The 12,642-nt window shown below is 44.4% G+C and overlaps 1 protein-coding gene across 8 annotated transcripts in view; it reads right to left on the bottom strand.

The window, feature by feature from the left end:
* PRKN (parkin RBR E3 ubiquitin protein ligase) overlaps positions 1-12,642 on the bottom strand; it is a 1,364,839-nt gene that overhangs the window by 307,002 nt on the left and 1,045,195 nt on the right. The window lies entirely within an intron of this gene.

The raw sequence follows: 12,642 nt of genomic DNA, 5'->3' as shown, positions 1-12,642 counted from the left end.
TGCTTCCAGAATAAACCACGTTTGTTACAGCGTTCTAGTGTGGGGAGACAGCCGAGGTTGCCCGCTGCCTCCAGAAGCTGACTGTGGCAGCCCAGGTAACTTTGGATCTTGTTTTCTCCACTTCGAATACTAACTTTTGGGCAGATGACATCCTGAAAGAAGACTTGTTCTCCAAAACATTCTGTCAAGGAGCGAAATCCTCAGCGATAGGCGTGCAGGCTGAAAGTCAGCGCTCGGGCCCCTGCTGCATCGTTGAGTTGCTTCAGGAACCTCCCACCTGTCTGCTCTGCCATCCATCCGCTCCTCTCACACTTCCTTTCCTCCCTGTCTTAGGCCCCAGTGTTGCAAGTCCTTGGACTGATGCCCTGATAGCTTCACTGGCTTTGATTTTCCACCTGCCTCCAGAACACAGCATTAGGGGTTCTACTACCAGTCTTCACGAGCTAACCCCACAGGACAGGGTCACTCTCCGCTGCACCCGCATCACTCCAAGCTGTTGGAGTTGGGCCCCAGGGAAGAGGCCTGCAGGGACCTTCCAGGGAATCTGAGATGCCACAGAGCATGCCTACTGGTTCCTAAATCCAATGAAACAGTTCAGTCCTTTAACCAGCATCTCAACCAGGATGATTCCAAACCTCTGTCTCTAGCCCTGATCTTTCATTTGAATTCCAGACCCTGGTGAGGGACACAGAGGCCTTCTCTGAACCTGGTCAACTAGCTCCCACCCTTGGGCCCTTGGTCACTGTCAACCACAGTGTCCTAATTTACCTTCTCCAAAATACCAGCATCTAAAATTATCTTATTGATTTGTTCTCATGTTTATTGGATGTCCCCCTACCACTTCCCAAATTCACCAGGCAGGTGATATGATATTCTAAGGCAATCGTATCATACTGCTGTAGGGTCAGATAAAACACACGAATGTCAACGAAGACGGGGACTCATAAGTTGTGTGTTCCTGACCCTAGCATGGTACTTGGCACCAACAGATTCTCCATAAAATATTTGGTTACTGACTCACCAGTCTATATCACAGAAATCCACTTGACACTTCCACCTGGACATCTCTCAGACACTACACATTCAGGCCAAAATTGAGTGCACGACACTTCTTTATTATCATTCTGTCTAATCATAAGCCAAGGGCACCACTCTCTGTTCAGTTCCACATCCAGACCCCCGAGAATCACCTTAACTCTTCATTCTCTTTGACCCCCACATCTCAGCTTGTCCCAGTGACCTCATGGCTCTGGATCACCCATGCTGCCACTTCTTATGTAGGTGTCTGGGACAGTCTTCTCTCTGGCTGGCGGCTTCCCATTAGGCTCTCTTCCACATCGTAGCCATAATTATTTTTTTAAAGGTGAATATGAGTAAGATGCTCTTTTATTTCAAATCTCCTCAGTGGCTTGCCATTGCTCCTAGGATCCCATTCCACGTCTCTGGAAGAGCATGCAAGGTCCTGTGTGAGTGGCCTCTCCACCCACGCCTATGGGCTGGCCTTTCCTGGTGCTCTAGATTTTCACTGGTCATTTTTTAAAATCCTGCAAACACCTGTCTTATTTTCCTAAGGAGATGGAACTCACGGTTCCAAAACATTCAACATTGCAACAACCAAATTGCTAACAGTCCATCAGTTTAAGGGCTGAGAATATATACTCTGCTCCTGTTTCTTGACACAGCCTGACTCGACGTTAAAAATAAATTGGTTCCTCATCTAGATCAACTTGAAACATGAACTAAAAACTAGTATACTAGGCTGGGCACGGTGGCTCACACCTGTAATCCCAGCACTATGGGAGGCTGTGGTGGGTGAATCACTTGAGGCTAGGAGTTTGAGACGGGCATGGCCAACATGGTGAAACCTTGTCTCTACTAAAAATACAAAAAAAAAATTAGCTAGGCATGGTGGCAGGTGCCCACTTGGAAGGCTGAGGCAGGAGAATCACTGGAACCCGGGAGGCGGAGGCTGTAGTGAGCCAAGATTGCCCCATTGCACTCCAGCCTGGTCAACAGACTGAGAAGAAAAAAAGGGTATGCTAGTCGAAACTACTCACAATTTAAAAGGATGTCACACAAATTTCAGCCAAATTGTAGAGTTTTCTTATTTCCATTTACCTTGCATGATAAACTCCATCAACAAAAAGCAATGGAATTTACTATGGCATGTATATATTGAATTGTATTTTTTTTTTCAGAAATGCAATTTCTTTCTGAGATTACTTTAATCAAGAGAATAATTGCATTATTCATGAGCCATGCTCCGTTAATTGGAAGTGTTGGTCAATTATTACATGAGATCGCATCACCTTTGAATAAAGAGAAAAGAGTTCTTTGCTGGTCTTTCAACCACAATTACCCCCTCTCAGTCCAGTGACTTACAACACAGCAGCAAAGTTAATCATTTAAAACTAGAAATCATCTTTGAAAAGTCAACCAGTGGAAACATGTTTCTAACAACAATAACAGCTGGAGAGTGTACTTTAGAGGAATTCATAAGTGCCTCTGCAACAGGATCTGGATAAAGGTCATATTTTTAATTACTATGGGTACAAATTTTACAAATCACACGCTGTCTTTATTGGTACAAAAAAATTTATCAGAGGTGGAGCTTGGGGACATGCGAAATAATAGGGCTTTGAGTAGTTCCTCCAACTTTACAAATATTTCATTCTAAAGAAGCAGACATTAAAAAAAAATTCGCCCAGGAAGGGAATGAGATATTCTATGATACTCATAGCATACTGTTTTAGGATCAAATAGAAGAAGTAAATATCAATCGCAAGGAGCTGTTATTACAATGGGCTTGATTTTGAACCCCTTATGTTGTCTAGGTCCTGCACATTAAAAGTTCTATGTGTGACAATTCATTCTTTTATTCATTAATTCTGTCTGTCTAGAAGATTCTGAAACTGCTTCAGAGGGCATAGAATAAGCAACTGAGGACTAGAGGAGGCCCAATGCTGAGTCCCTGGAACTCACGTTGCGCTGAGCACAGCAGCTGCCATCTAGCACATGCTTAACTGCCCCATAACTGCTGGTCTCTCCATTGTCCTTGACTATGACTGCCTGACAAATCTATGTTCCGTGCTTCAGCTATGCCAAGCGCCACATTCTCGGGTAGTTATAGAAGATGTGGTTTGTATAGCACTGCTCACCGTGGCTCTAAGTCAATGCCACTTAGTATTCCAGGGCACTGAGATGTCAATGTATCCTGGGCACTTGGAGCATGTATGCTGTGTCACAAATGTTCAAAATCAATTATATATATTTCTATTCTTAATATAGCAGTCCAATGACTGCCTCTTTGAGGACTCATTTATTTTGAGCCTTGCACAATGTAGATGACACTAAAAATGCATGATATGTTGAATTTCGCACACATGTTTAAGCAGGCCCGGTGATGGTGCAGTGGTTAAGACTGTCCTATTTGTCTACGTTGGTATGAGATTGAAGAACAGAGCTTTCTGGAAGGCTAGTTCACTGCTGAGGATACAGGGCTGTGCTAAGTGTGGGGCAGACAGGGCTGGGGGCTATGGGCTTGTGTAAGGATGGACAGGGCAGGACTCTCACTGGGAAAGAGCTGTGGTAAGGTGCTCGGTGTCACTTGAGGGACTGGGAGGAACCCTGACACAAAAGCAGGTGGGCAGAGGCCCTGGAGGACATGGTCTACAGGCTGGGCTTTGGAGTCACACAGGCCTGGGGTCATATCTCGGCTTGTCGTCACTGATTGGGTGACCTTGGCAAGTTCTGAATGGTCTTTCTAAGCCCCTGGGTACCCTCTGCAGAAGGAGGCGGTGACTCAGGACTGCTTACTATCCACACTTATTCAGGTTCTACGTGTGGATCATGAGACGCTTGATACTGAGTCTGGGCAGCAATGTGTTATCTAAATCCCATTCATTACTGAGTTCATGTAGTCAGAGTTCAGGTAGGGAGGGGTACTGGTTATAATAACTCTTCTTAGAGTTGCTGTAACAATTAAATGAGATGATGTATGTGAACGGCAGCAGCTGGGACTTAGTAAGGTCTCAAAAAGCACTGTGACTGTGGCTGCTACGGCTGCTACTACTACAACTATTACTACAATGATTAGAACTATTAGTCTGCTATTACAACGATCACAGATAATATTATTTAATTAGGAGGGTAGTGGATGGAGGCCATTGCTCTGCTTGAATGAGGTGGTTTGGCCTTGATTCACATAGAATTCATTGCTGAGCTGAAGCAGGAGAATCACAGAATTTTAGCAGCGCTCTGGAAGCCTGGTAGGGCTGCAGGACTCAGATGAACCAGATGGTCAAAGTGGAAGAGTTGGTAAATCAAGGAGGTTATTGCAATAACTCAGTGAGTACTAATAGGGCCAGGGATGGATATGGTGGTCATGAAACTTGAAAGGACAGGCATAATTCTAAAAACCATTTGAAAGGAAAAACCAGGGATGGAATAAAAACTAAAAGGTGATTTCTGTGAAGATCAAAGATGCACAAGCTGAAGATTTACAAGGAAAAAATGGTGAGCTGGCAAGAGAGATGATGAGCATGGCCCATTCCTTAGAAAGGAGTGTGACTGTGAACAAAAGTAAAAACCAGACGTGAACAGTGGCAGTGGCCTCACCTCTCTGAGCTGCCTTCCCATGTCCTGGGCCGCTCTTTCCCCTTTGCTGTCTGGTCCTCCCCTCACAGGTCTAGACTCTGTTGCTGCAGGCTCAGGCTTAGACCTTGCCTTTGCTCTGCGCACACGCTCTTCCCGACCTCATCCATTCTTCTTGCCCTTAAAGACCACCTGTTTGATGATGATGGCCCATCCTGACTCGGTTTGAACATCCCATTGGATGCTGAATCTCAAACTATTGATTTTTACCCCAAACCTGCTCCTCCCACTGCCCTCCCTATCTCACTAAATGGACAGCCCAGTCTTCTGTGACTCAGGCCGAATCCCACAGTGCCATCGTTCACTCTGTCCCCTGTCTCACGCCAGTACTTAATCCACATACCTCTCGGATGTGCAGACTGGAGGCTTCTCACTGACCTCAGCATGCCCACTGCTGGTGGAAACCTCCGTCATCTCTGATCTGGGTTAGCACAAGACACTTCTGTGTCGTCATCTTCACTCCAGCTACAGACTTCTCCCAGTATGGTTGCCCCTAAAGCAAGGTCTGACTTTCTGCTCAGAACTCTTCCATCCTTTATCATCTTATACTAAAGAAAAGTGGAGACCCACATGGAGTCTGACAGGGCCCTCTGAACCCAGTGCCCTGCGACTTCTCTGCACCCATCTCGCTCTCCTCTGCACTCACTGGACCCTGGCAGGTTACATCCACTGCTATCTACTCAGCCATACAGGAGCCATCTCAGGGCCTGTGCGTCTGCAGCTCCATCTGCCTGGAACTCCCCTCCTAGACATTTGTGTGGCCGCCCATCCCAGTTCCCTTGGGTCTATCTTCAGATATCATGTACCGCAGAGGCCTTCCCTGACCACCTCCTAGACTGCAGGAACACCCTTCCCCACCACTACCTGCCCCAGCCTCTGTCACTTGCTTCCATTTTTTTTTTTTCCATAACAAGTGCTATCTCATTTCTGTATATTTGCTTATTAACTTCTTGTCCATTTTCACTACCAAAGTGCAGGTTCTGTGATGGCAGAGGTGCTGCACTGTATATAGCCACATCATCAACATCTAGAACAGTGCCTGACAGATACGTATTTAATACATGTGTGGTACAGGTACGCTGGGTGTGGTGGTTCTCACCTATAATCCCAGCACTTTGGAAGGCTGACATGGGAGGATCCCCTGAGGTCAGGAGTTTAAGACCAGCCTGGTCAATATGGTGAAACCCCATCTCTACTAAAAATACACAAATTATCCGGGCGTGTTGGTGGGCGCCTGTAATCCCAGCTACTCAGGAGGCTGAGGCAGGTGAATTGCTTGAACTCAGGAGGCGGAGGTGGCAGTGAGCTGAGATTGTGCCACTGCACTCCAGTCTGGGCAACAGAGCGAGACTCTGTCTCAAACCAACCAACCAACCAACCAACCATGTGGTACAAGTAAATATTTAAGTAAGTATCCCATTTCTGTATGGAAGGACGAGGAAAGAGCTGCAGAGAGTGAAAGTTCGTAACGTGAATGTTGGCTCAAACAAAATTCTTCAGTCAGCCATCAGGGATGGAATAAAAAGCTTTAAAAAGTGCAAGTAGAGGGGGTTCTAGGAGGAACGTGCTATTTTACGATGAGATTTAGCCTGACTGCACTCTGCCTGTGCTGACCTGGATGAAGACAGTCGCTGCCTCCACTGAGGAGGGCGTGCATCGGTTCACCCACTCGGCTGAACTTCAGCAGCTTCCACAGTGACAGTAACAGAAGGGAGAATGGACTTTGCTGTTTTGAGGGATGGTGGTGGTGGTGGTATTTTTATTTGCTTATTTGCCTTGGAAGTACAGGGGCCACCTGGTGAGTGGTAGACAGTGGCACATGGCAGTGGCAGGTGCGGCAGCCTCCAGGGAGTTAAATCCTAGCCCCACCACTGGACTTCTGACTTCGGCTGAGGGTTGCCTGGCGAATGGTAGACAGTGGCATGTGCAGCAGCTTCCGGGGAGTGAAATCCTAGCTCTGCCACCAGACCTCCAACTTTAGCAAAGTCTCTGACCACTCTGTGTCTTTGTTTCCTCCTCTGTAATATGAGAATATGAATGTGGGTTCCTAACCTGTATCTGAAATCCAAGGTTTCAGAACTTTTCGGATTTTAGGAAGGTAATACAGAGTACAGGCTCTATTTTATAGAACACTCACAGCAGGGTCTAATCGAACATGAGTACATCTGTGGTGAAATACATGAATATTCATACCTAGTGGGATAAATCAAGGATATTGATATGGTTTGAATGTGTCCCCACCCAAGTTTCATCTTGAATTGTAGCTCCCATAATCCCCACACGTCATGGGAGGGATCCTGTGGGAGGTAAGCGAATCACAGGGGTGGGTTTTTCCCGTGCTTTTTTCGTGATAGTGAATAAGTCTCATGAGATCCGATGGTTTTATAAAGGGGGGTTCCTCTGCGCATGCTCTCTCTTCCCTGCCGCCATGGAAGATGTGACTTTGCTCCTCCTTTGCCTTCTGCCATGAATGTGAGGCTTCCCAGCCATGTGGAACTGTGAGTCCACTAAGCCTCTTTTTCCTTACAAATTACCCAATGTCGGGTATGTCTTCATTAGCAGCATGAGAATAGATTAATACACGTGGCGGTGGCAAGTGCAGCAGCCTCTGGGGAGTGAAATCCTAGCTCTGACACTGGACCTCTGACTTTGGCAAAGTCTCTGACCGCTCTGTGTCTTTGTTTTCTTCTCTGTAATACGAGAATATGAATGTGGGTTCCTAACTCGTATCTGAAATCTGAGGTTTCAGAACTTTTCAGATTTTAGGAAAGTAATACAGAGTACTGGCCGTATTTTATGTAGACCTACAGCAGGGTCTAATCGAACACATGGATACATCTGTGGTGAAATAGATGAATATTCATACCTAGTGGGATAAATCAAGGATATAAACGGCCTCACCGCAGTTCATGCCAGGATTTGCCACCAAGAGTGCAGGTCAGGCAAGTTTTGTCTCCAGATGAGTGAGCAATATGAGACTTTATCTGTCAGGTTAATGTATTTAATAACTTGGACTTTTTATTAAACTGCAAAGGATTTCACTTTATGTATGATTTTAATAACAATATTCTGTTATATTTGGCCTAAGTTAAACTCTGTCCTTCTCCCTCCATTCTTCCCTTGCCTCCTTTTCCTATGATTCTCTAAGCTCCCAACAGCCAGCCTGGTGGTGAGAGGGTGGGTGGTGGACCACGAGGAGGAGCCCCCCGGAGACAGGCTGGGATGTTGCACACGGGGGAGTGGCTTGGGTTGCCTTTGGCTCTATCCCTAGCTGGCTCCAGAATCAACAGAACCCTGAGGTCAAAGCAGGGCTCCCAGGAGCTCTGCCAATGCAGCTTCTCTCTGGGGCCCGCTTCCACACTGATCTGGCCCCTAAACCCCTTTGATTTATCAATTCTGGCCCCATTTCTGGTAAGTCTCTCCCTGGGAGGCAAGCTTCTCTAGGGCATGGAAGTCGGGAGCTTGTGGAGGAGAAGTGACTTGGTTGCCTTACGTGCCGGGCTATGTAAAGCGACCCCAAATGTCCAGCTGTGGGGAGCCCACCAGAAATGCCAACAGACAAGCACTTTTCAGGGAAAAACAGAGACACAGCTCCCTCTCACGGTTTAAATTTATTGGGTAGAGATGAGCAGAGCAAAAGAAATAGAGGGTCTTTCTGTTACGGGAAAGGGGTGTACAAATGGCACTTAAGTCAAGGATGTTCAATTTGTTCTCACTGTCAACACAGGGTAAAGTGGTTCTGTTCAGCTTTCTAAATGGCCAGGCTATTGGCTGAGTACAGCCTATCTGTTCGAGTAACTGTCACTTTATTTATAGTTATGGCAACTTCTTAGAACTGGTATCCTTTAAAATACAGCCTAATACTAGAGCCAGATGGGAAAAAATCTAGGGTAAATTATTAAATTGTGACTAGTCAGTTAATAGAACAAAGTTATTCATGACAGCCTATATATGTCAAAGCCTATATGCTGGCTTGTCTATAGACTGGCAGGTGGATTTTCTCCAACTACTGAAAAGAATTTCAATCTGCATTTTAAAACGAATAAGTTATTTCAAAACAAAACTGACCAATAAAAGAACTGGTGAAAATTTATTTAAGCTTATTTTATTAAAAACAACAACTGACTTTTTTTTTTTTTTTTTTTTTTTTTTGAGATGGAGTCTCGCTCTGTCGCCCAGGCTGGAGTGTAGTGGTGCGATCTCAGCTCACTGCAACCTCCACCTCCTGGGTTCAAGCAATTCTGCCTCAGCCTCCCGAGTAGCTAGGATTACAGGTGTGCACTAGCACACCTGGCTAATTTTGTAATTGTAGTAGAGACGGGGTTTCACTATATTGGCCAGGCTGGTCTTGAACTCCTGATCTCGTGATCCACCCACCTTGGCCTCCCAAAGTGTTGGGATTACAGGCGTGAGCCACCATGCCTGGCCAATGACTGGCTTTAAAACTCAAAAGGCTTTAGTTAAATTGTACTAGTAGAAAAACCAAAGAACATTCTTATTTATCTTCTAAACTATGGGAATATTTAAATAATTTTATATTTTAATATTTAATATAGATTTAGTATTATGTTCCTAAATCTGGGATATGGCTATTTTTTTTCTGTTGGAAAACCAAAAAAGGCCAACTCTATATGTGGCCAGTATACAGGTAACTGAGGCTGATATGGAAGAGAATTACATGTATCCACCAAACTCAACCTATGAAGACCATAAAAAATTTTTTTTCTATTGATTTTTTTAAGTTTTCATGAGTATTGCATAATGGTAGATTTATGTAATTTCCATGTGGATGACAGGAGACAATGTCTAGCATCTTCCACCCCTACAAATCAGATCTGAAATTTCTTTTGATTTCTTAATACTATCATTGAGCATTCAGGTAGGCTCCATGCTGGAAATTTAGACTCATCTTTAATGCTTTTTCCTTGTGCCCATCTTCTAATAGGTCACCCAACCTTGTTCATTCTACATCAAAATGTCCTTTGGAAGTTGGTTCACTCACTCTACATTAGTACCCAACATTTTAGGTCAAGGTGGCAATTCTGACTTCCAGTAGTGATTTTTAAACTTGATAACGACAACAATAACAAAACATGTCATCGGCCTTTTCTTCACTCCATTGTGTGAAACACTGAACTGATAGCCTCCCCGTTACCCTCTCAGCAACCCCAAGGCATCCTCACCACTCATGGGGAATATTAGGGCCCTCTATCTTGTCTTCTCTGTCAGGCTGGGTGTCTACCCACCCCAGCCCATGCCCAGCATGGCCGTCAGAGTCTGCTCCTGCCTCCTGGCTCAGGAGCTGGGGGCAGCATGTGGAGCTGAGAAGACTGCACTGCCCTGATTCCATCCCAGCTGGGCGGCTTACGAGCCCATCACACCTGGGCAGTCTCGTGAGCCTCTTTTATCCTATTTCTTTGTCACTAAGATGGAGAATAAATTACAATATCTATTTTGGGACATCCTCAGACAAACCTGCTATATGGCAGGGGGTCCCCAACCTCCTGGGCCATGGAACAGTACCTGTCTGTAGCCTGTTAGGAACCAGGCCGCACAGCCAGAGATGAGTGGGTGAGCGAGAATTATCACCCGAGCTCCACCTCTTGTCAGATCAGTGGTGGCATTACATTCTCATAGGAGCATGAACCCTATCGTGAACTACACATGCATGGGATGTAGGTTGTGTGCTCGTACGAGAATCTAACTAATGCCTGATGATCTGAGGTGGAACAGTTTCATCTGAAAACACTCCCCTTACCCTGTTTGTGGAAAAATTGTCTTCCACGATACCAGTCCCTGGTGCCAAAAACGTTAGGGACTCCTGCTATAGGATCTTTGGTTCCTCCAACACTTACACATTGTTACCCCTCACCCTTGCTTATGGATTTTAGGTAAGAAAAACATCAGTGAGTCATTGCAACAAATAAAAACTACACGCAGGGCAAATTTACTTCAAAATCTCTGACTTTCCCAGAAATTATGATTGCTTTTTAAAACACATTTTATTAAAGAAAAGGAAAAAATAAAAACCTCTGCCCCTCACTGTCCTGAATGATGTAAGACTATGTGATTGGATACTAGTATGAGTCTAACATTGCTGCCTGGAAGAAAGCAGTGAAAGGCGTCACAACACTCTAGAACACTCCAGAACACTCCAGCACACTTTGGAATGGCCAGGGAGTTTTGCTGGCAGACACTCAGCTGAAGATGCCTTACACTCCCTACCTCACCAGTCCCCACAGGGGGCGCTGGACCCTCATGTAATGGGAGACTCATAACTTCTGTGCAAGGGCCGGGCTCATGAGTTAACTCCAGGCTTTACCCCGTGCTGCACTTACGAGAAGAAATAAGACAATGAAGGAGCCTCTTAGGCCAGTGTCTGTCTTCTATGATTAACATAACCAAGGAAAGTCTGGCCCACAGAGAAAGAGCAGCCTTGCAGAAACACTAGTCAGCCTGGGCTTTGTGCTTGAGCTTTTCCAAACCCAACTCAATCCACCATATAGAAAACTCAGCAGGAGTTTTAGCCATCATCATTATTACCCTGGACCTCACACCACTATGGGATAAACTCCACAGTTCCTAGCATGACTACAGGGCCCTCCACCTTGCAGCCCCCACCTTCTGCTAGACTTTCTTGTTGGTCCATTGCTGACAGGCAGCTGTGCTCTGGCCTCAGGGACTCCATCCTTGGCCCCTTCCTGGAGCATCCCCTGATGCACATCTGTGGATCCTGCAAGCTCCGCATGGCCAGGCTTATCCCCACTCTTTCTTTCTCCAGCCCCACAGGTCAATCTCCTGCAATGCTTTCTCCACTCCTTCATGCAGAGTTTATTTTCTTCTCTAAACTACCAGAACCTTTTGTTAATATCCTTGTTAGAGGGTTTATTGGGTGGTTTCGTAATTATAGCCAACTATAAACTCCTTGAGGTCAAGAGCTGGTTTTATCAACCTTTGTATCTCTAGTATCTTCCCTAGTCCCTGATAGATGCTACATAATCAATAACTATGTGTTGGCCAAACATAATGCTGATTAAGTCAGCATTATGTTTTAAATTTTATTTTAGTTCACAAAAAGACAACATATTATGACACAAAACTGTTAATAGTTCCTTAAATCTAGGCAGTGAAATTATGGGTAATTCTCATTATAATATTTAAACTTTTCTTCATTTCCCAAATTTCATATCACAGCAATAATCATAGAAAATAAAAGAGTGAGGAAAACCTGGATTTATTTATTTAACATTTCAGATAATCAAATAATGTTAAGCACTAATATTAGTGTTGACCTCTCCTGCTAAATATTATGGGGACTTACACTGCTTACATGAATGTATGGATTAGTGTAATAAAAATTACATTGGAATTCTCCAGATCTTGATGTATGTTTTCTTAATTTATTCTGACCTAATTCATTAGCTTAAGTGGTTCATACATTTCACAGCTATAAGTCTTGCTCACTCAGCTGGGAATAAATCTTTGGTAGTATATGCTGACACTTACTAAAATGTAACAATATGATTCTATTTTTCTATTAAGACCTTTAGCCCAGAAATAACTGCCATTAAAAAAAAAGAAAGAAACAGGTTTTTCATATAAAGAAAAAAAAAAAAAAAAAGACTTCAGTACAACTGACATCTTGAATGTCATGGCCAAAAACTAGAGTTCCTGAAACTGGGTACAGATCTCACTATGAGCATAAAAACAACAACAAAAACCACATATGCTCTTAAATACAATGCAAAATTACCTGCTGATTAAAAATACAAACAATGAACAAAGCATAATACGAGTACAGGAGAAACCCATCTGTGGATTCTATGATTTAGTCATGTAACATTTTCACATTAGGGCAGGTTGTAATGTTTATCATCATCATGACCAGAAAGAGTTGCACCAACATGAACAAGAGGTCCCTAAGATATTAAGCTCCATTAATTCCTCTTTGTGTAGGCAGTTAGGGTCTGACAAGTACAGGAGGGATGG

This window comes from Macaca fascicularis, chromosome 4 (genome assembly GCF_037993035.2).
Source record: "Macaca fascicularis isolate 582-1 chromosome 4, T2T-MFA8v1.1".
NCBI classification, from domain to species: domain Eukaryota; kingdom Metazoa; phylum Chordata; class Mammalia; order Primates; family Cercopithecidae; genus Macaca; species Macaca fascicularis.
Note: the sequence above shows the minus strand (reverse complement) of the source record. Positions and strands in the feature narration are given on the sequence as shown.